Source organism: Mustela putorius, unplaced genomic scaffold (genome assembly GCF_011764305.1).
Source record: "Mustela putorius furo isolate JIRA1106 unplaced genomic scaffold, ASM1176430v1.1 tig00003853_pilon_pilon_pilon, whole genome shotgun sequence".
Taxonomy (NCBI): Eukaryota; Metazoa; Chordata; class Mammalia; order Carnivora; family Mustelidae; genus Mustela; species Mustela putorius.
This window is the reverse complement of record NW_025422005.1, coordinates 20634338-20643652: the sequence shown is the minus strand read 5'-3', so window position 1 is coordinate 20643652 and position 9315 is coordinate 20634338.

The window sequence follows — 9315 nt, the reverse complement described above, 5'->3', positions numbered from 1 at the left end:
GGTGTGTATATATATGGTGGAATATTACTCAGCCATCAAAAGAATGAAATCTTGCCATTTGCAATGAGGCAGATGGAGCTAGAGGTTATTATGTTAAGTGAAATAAGTCTGAGAAAGACAAATACCATATAATTTTACTCTTATGCGGAATTTAAGAAACGAAACAGGTGAACATATGGGAGGAGAAAAGAAAAAGAGGGAAACAAACCATAAACAACTCTTAAGGACAGAAAACAAACTGAGGGTTGATGTGGGGAGGTGGTTGGGGGAAGGCTAGATTGGTGATTGGATATTAAGATGGGAACATGTAATGATGAGCACTGGGTGTTATGTAAGTGATGAATCATGGAATTCTACTCCAGAAACCAATAGTACACTGTATGTTAACTAAATAGAATTTAAATAAAAAGTTGAAAAAAATTAAAACTTTATTTAAAAGGAGGCTTTATAACTAAATTAAAAATGAAAACCAGTGGCACCTGCCACACATAGAAAATAAACATAAAAATAAAATACAACTATTTTTTTAAAAAAAATATTATTTATTTATTTTGCGAGAGAGAGAGAGCATGTGTGCTCATGTGCATGGGGGCGCATGAGCCGGGGGATGGGCAGAGGAGAGCATCTCTAGCAGACTACAGGCTGAGTGTGGAGCCCCACTTGGGGCTTGATTCCAAGACCATGTGATCATGACTTGAATGAAAACCAAAAGTCAGATGCTTAACTGACTGAGCCACCCAGGTGCCCCAGGGACTGCCATTTTTATGTCTTAATTACTATGGTTATCAAGGTTTATCCATTTCAATGTGTGTCTTCCAGATCCTGGGGGCAGTACCTGAATCTTAGTCATCTATGTATCCACAATTTCTCACACAAGGTCTAGAGCTGAGATCTATTTGTCTCCAAAGCCTACTGCTTCCCCCAGGTGTAGCATCAACAGACATATTGACACATACATGCCCTTGCTTTGAAAGAGTTAAAGGAGGCAGTTGCCACCTCTGGGCCTGCATTCTCTTCCACCTTGGAAGAATGCTTTTGCTTTGACCACTGTTAAATTCTTGCTTGCTTATGAAGAAGAAAAAAAAAAAAAGAAGAGAGGGTTTAAGGAGACTCTTGAGAGACAGATGGGGAAGGAATTTAACACACATTTTGTCAAAGTTCCATGGCCATATTTTAAAAGAAATGTCAGGGAGTTTCAGAAGATCCAATCCCTTCATCTCACAAAGGGAAACATGGGATTCAGGAGGGCTAAGTGATCGCAGAAATTACACAGCACGAAACTGCAGTGAACACGGAGCTGGCTGCTTGCCCGTGTCTTTTCCTTCTTGGTGACAGGATTACGGAAAAAGCTGAGTTGCAATTTTAAAAAAAAAAAATATCTTATTTGTTTATTTGAGAGGAAGAGAACATGCAAGAGAGCATGAGCTGGGTGGGGGAGGGGCAGAGGAAGAAGCAGGCTCCCTGCTGAGCAAGGAACCCGATGTGGTCCTCGATCCCAGAACCCTGAGATCATGACCTGAGCTGAAGGCAGACGCTCAACTGACTGAGCCACCCAGGTGCCCCTGAGTTGGAATTCTTTTGATAAAATGCCACCAATCAGGATTTCCAAGCCATCTTTCGTGTCAAGAAGGGCTCTTCCTGCCCTGACCTCAGTCTCACACCAGTGATCTCAGTTGGAGGGTGTTGCTTGAAGCAAGATGTGGTCTCTCACCTCATTCAGAAGAGTCACAGACACAAGAGTGGTAAGCGTAGGGCACAGTTGATGAGAACTGGGCATTATTTATGCTTGTTTTGATTCATCTATGTTATATTTGTCCTTGAGACTCAAAGCTACAAACAAGTAGAACAGAACCCTCTTGTAAAACGCCTGTTGGTTTTTTTTTTTTTTTTTTTTTTGCAGGTGTAGTGTAGCTGAAATACAAATTTTGCTTCCCTTGACAACCTGCTAGCAAGTCGTCCTTCCACCTACCCCATCACCCATCTAGTCATCCATCCATCCATCCATTCATCCATTCATCCAGGTATCCCCCAAAAACCATATAGAGTACCTATTTTGCCCCAGTAACTATGCTAAGCATAGTTTTTATCTGTTGTCTTAATGAAACCTCACACTCCCCACTGAAAGGTAGCTGATTTTATCCCCCTCGAAATGAATAAAATATAGACTGATGGAATAAGACAGTGGCTGCCTCCTAGATACTCGGTACAAAAGGAAAGGGACTTCCTTTTTGTCGAGCCCAGATATTTGCTTGCTGCTTTCCTAAGTCTTATCTCAGTGAGTCCTTATAGCTTCTGTACGGAACTGATATTTTCATGCCCATTTTGCAGATGGGGAAATTGAGGCTTAGAGGGGTCCAGTGATTTATAAGAGCTAGCGAGTGGTGGAATAATCTTCAAACCCAGAGCTGCCTTAGTAGCTGTGGGTCCCTTGCCTTCTTTCCTCCCCTCTATGTGACTGTACCCTCACCCAAGTCTCTGTAAGCACTGTCTTGGCTTTGGTGTGCGCTGGGTTAGAGGTCTCTTTGGAGCAGCTGGCGAAGGCCCCGTTTTGCTGTTTCTAAGGCTTTTGTACACCCCATGCAGGCTGAAGCCCCGAAAGGAAGGACTGTTTTCGGGGCCCAGACCCCTGGGATCCATTAAGGGCACTCTTGCCAGTAGATGGTATACATGAATGCAGTGTTTCAAAGAGCTTCTGAAACCAGAGTGTCATTGTCGCTCAAACTAGAAGGTGCATTCAGCGGTCACCTGCCATTTCTGTAAGAACAGGGAAAGGGGTGACCGCTTACTGTGTGCCAGGCACTGTGAGGGGAACTTCACGTCATCACCCAGGGATAAAATGGACTCTTCCCTCTGCCTGAATTACTTCTCTTCCCTGGTATCTATGTGTCTGGCTCACTCCCTCACTTCCATCCAGATGCTCACATGTCCCCCTCTCGGTGAAGTCTGCCCTTGACCATTTTATTTAAAGCAGAAGCTTCAAGAATGAAGTGGTTCTCAAGGCCACGCAGTAAGCAGCTGGGTCTGTCTGGCTGCAAAGACCATGCACTTTTCATTTGAGCGCACTGACCTTCATAGGCTCCTCTCATGGCGTGGATGGTGTCCGTCCGTCTGTTCTCTGTGTACATAGGTCTGATCTGCCATTTGTCTATTCATTCTGTTAAGATTCCATCTATGAGTGGAATCATTTGGTATTTGTCTTTCTCAGTCTGACTTATTTCACTTTGTTTAATGCTCGCTAGGTCCACCTGTGTTGTCGCGAATGGCACGACCTATTCCTCTTTGCCGGACGCCTCTCTTGTGCATTTTTCTGTCTGAATGTCTGTTACTTTCTGTCACCACCTTTCTTCAGTCTGACTCCCTACAACAGCTCAAGAGCACTCAAAAAGTGTCTTTAACTTTATTTGCATCCTTGGAAAATGTAGTGTTTTCCTCTGTGTATATTCATTTGAAATTTACATGAAAGGCACGATTTAGATAAGTTGGGCTATGGACCTCCTTCTGTGTCTCCAAGTTGTCCCATTCAGCATCGTTTCTACAATTTCACTATGGTGAAGTGAGCACATTGGGTTCACTGTCGCAAACATCTGCTGGGCCCTCCGTCGTGTGCGTCTACGTTTTACTTACCTGTCCCCCTGGCGATGGACAGTTGGGCTGTCTCCTGCTTCCTTTACCATAAACAATGCTATGAGGAGATCCTTCCAGATACTCCCCCATGGACCAATGAGAACTTCTCTGGGATGAAAACCCAGGTGTGACATTGCTAGGGCAGAGGCTTCACACCTACCTAATTGGGCTTAGACCTGCCACATCACTTCTAGAATGGCTGCACGGGTCTACACTGACACCCATAGTTACAGGAGAGTTTCTATGTCTCCAAGTCCCCACACACACTCAGCATCGTTCCACTTATAAATTGCTCATAGGTTTTGGGGCACCTGGGTGGCTCAGTTGTTAAGTGTCTGCCTTCGACTCAGGTCATGATCCCGGGGTACTTGGATTGAGCCCCACATTGGGTTCCCGGCTCGGTAGGAATCCTGCTTCTTCCTCTCCCACTCCCCCTGATTGTGTTCCCTCTCTCACTGTGTCTCTCTCTCTCTCTATCAAATAATAAATAAAATCTTTAAAAAAAATAAATTGCTCATAGGTTTTAAGTAAAATATTGTTTTGGGTTTGAATTTCTCTCAGATTATTAATGGGTCTCTGATCATGTACTCATTAGCCATCTGAATTCGAATTTATACCATTCTGCTTCCAAAGCCTGCCCAGTATCACATAGTGATCATTAAAGTGGCCTCTGGGGCCACGTTGCCAGGGTTCAATTTCTGTGACTTCCCCTGGTCTGTGATATTCACCTCTCTGGGCCTCTGTTTCCTCATCTGTAAAATGGGCATAATTTTATTATTGATTTAATAGGATGGTTTTGAGGATTTAAAATTTCTTAGAATAGTGCCCAGCATGAAATAAATACCTGCGAATGTCATGTCCTGTCTGGGTAGATTGTGTCATTCTTCACACAGGCTTTCTGTTCATTCCAGCTCATAACCCTGTTTCCCCACCCCTGCTCATAAAGTTCATATTGTGTAACCCTGAATTTTCCTCAGAAATGTGAAACCATTAAAGGGAAAACAGAATGTAACTTGTTTGGCTTTCTTATTTAACTTCCCAGGTCATTCTAACGGACTTTTAGAGAGCATTTAAGAATTGTCACATGCATGAGTCAGGAGATTTTGGCATTCAGAAGGAAATGGTGATTCAGTTCCTTAAAAGAAAGTGTGGGTGGGGCACCTGGGTGGCTTAGTGGGTTAAGCCTCTGCCTTCAGCTCAGGTTTTGATCTCAGGGTGCCTGCTTTCCCCTCTCTCTCTCTGCCTGCCTCTGCCTACTTGTCATCTCTGTCACATAAATAAATAAAATCTAAAAAAAAAAAAAAGAAGAAAGAAAGAAAGGGTGGGTCATCAAAGCACAGTATTAACAGAGTTAAAAGGCAGCCCCCTGAAGGACAGACATTGTCTGCAAACCATGTATCTGATAGGGGATTTATATGCAGAATATAGAAAGAGCTCCTACAACTCAACAATAAAAAACTAGAACTCAATTAAAAAATATGGGCAAAGGACCGAACAGGCATTTTTCCAAAGAACACATACCAATGGCCAAGAAGCACAAAGCCACGGTGAGTTGAAAATAGGAAGTAACAAGAGCTGGCAAGGAATGAAACTCAGGTACCATGCTGGGGGGAAGGGAAAATGGCGCAGCTACCCTGGAAAACAGTACTCAGTTCCTCAAAAACTTAAACACGGAATTACCACATGGCCCAGGAATTCCAGCTCTACCCAACTCTACCCCCAAAGAATTGAATGCAGGGACTCTAGCCCTAAGGTTCATAGCAACAATATTCACGGCAGCCAAAGGTAGGAGCAACCCAGGGATCCATGAGGGATGAAGAGATACACAAAAGGTGGCATATACATGCAAGCGAATACGACTCAGCCTTAGAAGGGAAGGAAAGAAATTCTGACATGCGCTACAACCTGAATGAACCTTGAAGACGTTATGATGAAGGAGAGAAACTAGACACAAAGGACAGACATTTGTATGATTCCACTTAGAGGATGGGGCTAGAGTAGTCAAATCAGAGACAGGACGTGGAGTGGCGGGCGCCATGGCTGAGGAAGGGAGGAATGGGAAGTTACTGTGTAGCAGGTATGGTGTTTCAGTTGGGGAGATGAAAAAGTTCTAGAGTTGGGTGGTTTGTATGGTTTAGAACAATATGAATGTACTTAATGCCACTTTAAGTGATACTTAAAAACTGATGAAATGGTAACTATTATGTTGCCCACCTCCCCCACATAGATTTTTTTTTTTTTAAAGGAAGGACAGCGTAGGAAGAAGTGGGGTGAGAAGGGGCAAATACTGACTCCCAAAGTGTTCTTTTTCGTGGTGAGCCCATCACGTTCAAGGTGGTGTTGTCTGCCATTGATTCAGCCAACTTCACTGGAGCGGCTGGGTGTGAGAGAGCTTAGTCAGTCACACTCTGTACCCATGTGGTGTCTTTGTTATATGTGCCTGTCTGAGGCAGCCCAGCCCAGTGAAAAGAGAATGGGTGTCTTTCCTTCATTTCACCAATATTTGGTGATTCCTTGCCCATAGGTAGCACTCTGCCATGGGCTGTGAGAACAAGTCAAAAAAATTTTAAAAATGAAGTCTCTGTCTTCACATCTCAGCAAGCGGCAGATATGTTAAGAATGCAATAGAGCGTGAGGCGCCTGGGTGACACAGTGGGTTAAAGCCTCTGCCTTTGGCTCAGGTCATGATCCCAGAGTCCTGGGATCGAGCCCCACATGGGGCTCTCTGCTCAGCGGGGAGCCCACTTCCTTTCCTCTCTCTCTGCCTGCCTCTCTGCCTCCTTGTGATCTCTGTCTGTCAAATAAATAAATAAATAAATAAATAATCTTTTAAAAAAAAAAAAAAAGAATGCAATAGAGCCTTATGTCTGCTGTTCAGTGGTCCACTATGGCTGGCTGTCATGTTGGTAGCTTGAAATCAGTCCTGTTGGGAGTACTTATACCACAGAAATGAATGAGCGCTACGAATCTTTTGAACCTCTGCTCTGTCACTGGCTCTGCGATCCTGGGCAAGTCACTTCAGTTCCTCAGCCTCAGTTTCTTTCTCTGTAAAATGAGTCTAATAAATACCAGTTCCTTTCTCTTCCCTTTCCTTGCAAGAGGATAATTTGACACCTGGGATGGGGCGTTAGTTGTTCTTGGATGACAGGGAGCCCAGGTAACTGCTGATACCCCTCCCCCTTCTCCCCTCGCTGGCCACAATGTTGCCCTGGGCTGGTGTTGTCCAGAGAAAGCAACTGTCCAGAAATAACTCCACGGGCACTTATTATGTACCCCGGGGAGAGGAAGGGGAAGATTAGAAAGGAAGGAGGTAGCTATTGCTCTCCACAGTTCATTGTTTCATTGTTTATATTTGACCTTATGACCTGATAGTGGCTCCTCACATTATGGTTGTTTCACAACAAATGAACCTCAGCGACAGCAGCAGCCAAAACTCAGTCAGCAAGGCAAGAAGTGGAATGGGGAAGAACGTGGGCCTTGGAGTTAGAGCTAGACTTGTCTCCCAGTGCTGTCGTCGCTGGCGGTTTGGTGCTAGGTAACTGTATGCCTATCACTGAGCCTCAGTTTCCCCACCTGTAAAAATGGAGATCGTGACAATGACTGTACACAAGTGTTAGAAGTCTCGGGGAGGTCATGGAGAGAAAACCATGTGTCCTCTGTCAGGGACCATGACATGTGTCAGCAGATGTGAGCGACTAACCGCAGCGACGTTGTTGGTTGCCTAATACCTATTCTCTCCCTCTTCCAAAATAGAAGAACCCCAATTTTTTTTGGAGTAACAGTGTATCTGGCCTAAAGATGGCATTTCCTTACAGCTAGGGGTAGCCTCGTGACTAAGTTCCCGCCAATGGGATGTTAGTAAAAACAGCTGCTAAATCTGGAAATGCTGCTTCAAGAGAGTTGACTCAGCTAAGTGATCCCCTTCAGCCTTTTCCTCCTTTTCCCTTCTGGCCTGGAATTTGGTGCCACAGCAGCCATCTTTGACCTTGAAGGGATTTTGAAAGTAGAAACTATTGGGATGCCTGTGTGGCTCAGTCTGTTAAGCGTCTGCCTTCGACTCAGGTCGTGATCCCAGGGTCCTGGGATCAAGCCTTGTGTCAGGCTCCCTGCTCAGCGAGGAGCCTGCTTCCCCCTCTCCATCTGCCTGTTGTTTCCCTCTGCTTATGCTCTCTCTCTCTGTCAAATAAATAAATAAATTCTTAAGAAAAAATAGAAACTATTTGCTGAGACGGTAGAAAGAATGATCTAAGGAGCGTGGGGCCATATTGGGGCGGTACTATTTCCCACTGTCTATTGCCTACCTCTGGACCATTTTTATGGGAGAAAGAGAAAATTCTCTCTGAGAAAGAAAGAAAAGTCTCTGTTATTTGGGGTTTTCTTTATATGCAACTGAACCTAATCCATCCAGATATTACTGGATGGAGCATGGAAGACATAATTGGAGAGGGGCTGCCTCTTACCAAGCACCTGCTATGGGTTCGTATGATTTATACTTTTACGTAGTTTCAGTCTTTTTACTTGACACTGTTGACCTTTCCCTTCTCAAAACTCTCTCATGCCCTGAGTTCCATGACCTCATATTCTTCCTGGTGTTTGCAGAGTCTCTTAAAAAAAAATTTTTTTTTTAATTTTTATTTGGGGATAGTCGATACACACTATTATGTTAATTTCAGGGGTACAACTTACTGATTTGACAAATTTACACAACATGTTGTGCTCACCACAAGCGTGGCTCTCTTCTGTCCTGTTACGTTGCTTCTACAGTATCACTGATGTGTTCCTTATGCTGTGCCTTTTATTCCTGTGGTTTATTCATTCCGTTATTGGAAGCCTGTATCTGCCACTCCCCTTCACCCATGTTGCTCACCCCCTCGCCCCTCTGGCAACCATTAGTTTTGTTAGTTAGAGGTCTGATATGCTTTTTGCTTATTTATTCATTAGGTTGTGGTTTTTGGAGTTTACTCATTGCGGAATCAAATTCCATGATGAGGAGAATCATATGGTATTTGTCTTTCTCTGTCTGACTTATTTCACTTAGCATGATATCCTCTAGGTGTACCCATGTTGTCTCAAATGGCATGATCTCCCTTTTTTATGGCTACAGAATATTCCATCATATATATATGATGGGGTCTTTCTTGATTATCAAGGGACAGAAATCTCAACTTATGTGGGACAGAGGCAGAAGGAGAGGGTCTGTTCCCTATTTCTCTACTCTTGTGAATTTCATCAACTTTGCTGGCTTTTTTTTTTTTCTTTTACTCAAACTTGCCCTGTTCTCTTTCACTGGTTAATCACGGATATTCTGTGCAGTCTGGTGGATTACCTGTGACTCAACCCTCATATCCCTATAGACCCATTTTCAGCCTCCTGGACTAGATCATATTCTTTTTTCTCTGTGTTTAAGAAGCAGCTCCCTGCTGAGCAAGGATTCCGATGCAGAACTTGAACCCAGGACCCTGGGATCCCGACCTGAGCCGAAGGCAGACGCTTAACCGACTGGGCCACCCAGGTGTCCCTGCACTGGAGCATATTCTACCAATATAAACTCTTACTGCATTCGATTACAAACATTATAGATGGTATATTTCACCTAAGTATGGCCAACACAATTCTGATTTCCCATCTACATCTGTACACATTTGATTAATACTTGTTCTCCCCAACACAACCACCACTAATTTGTAAGCT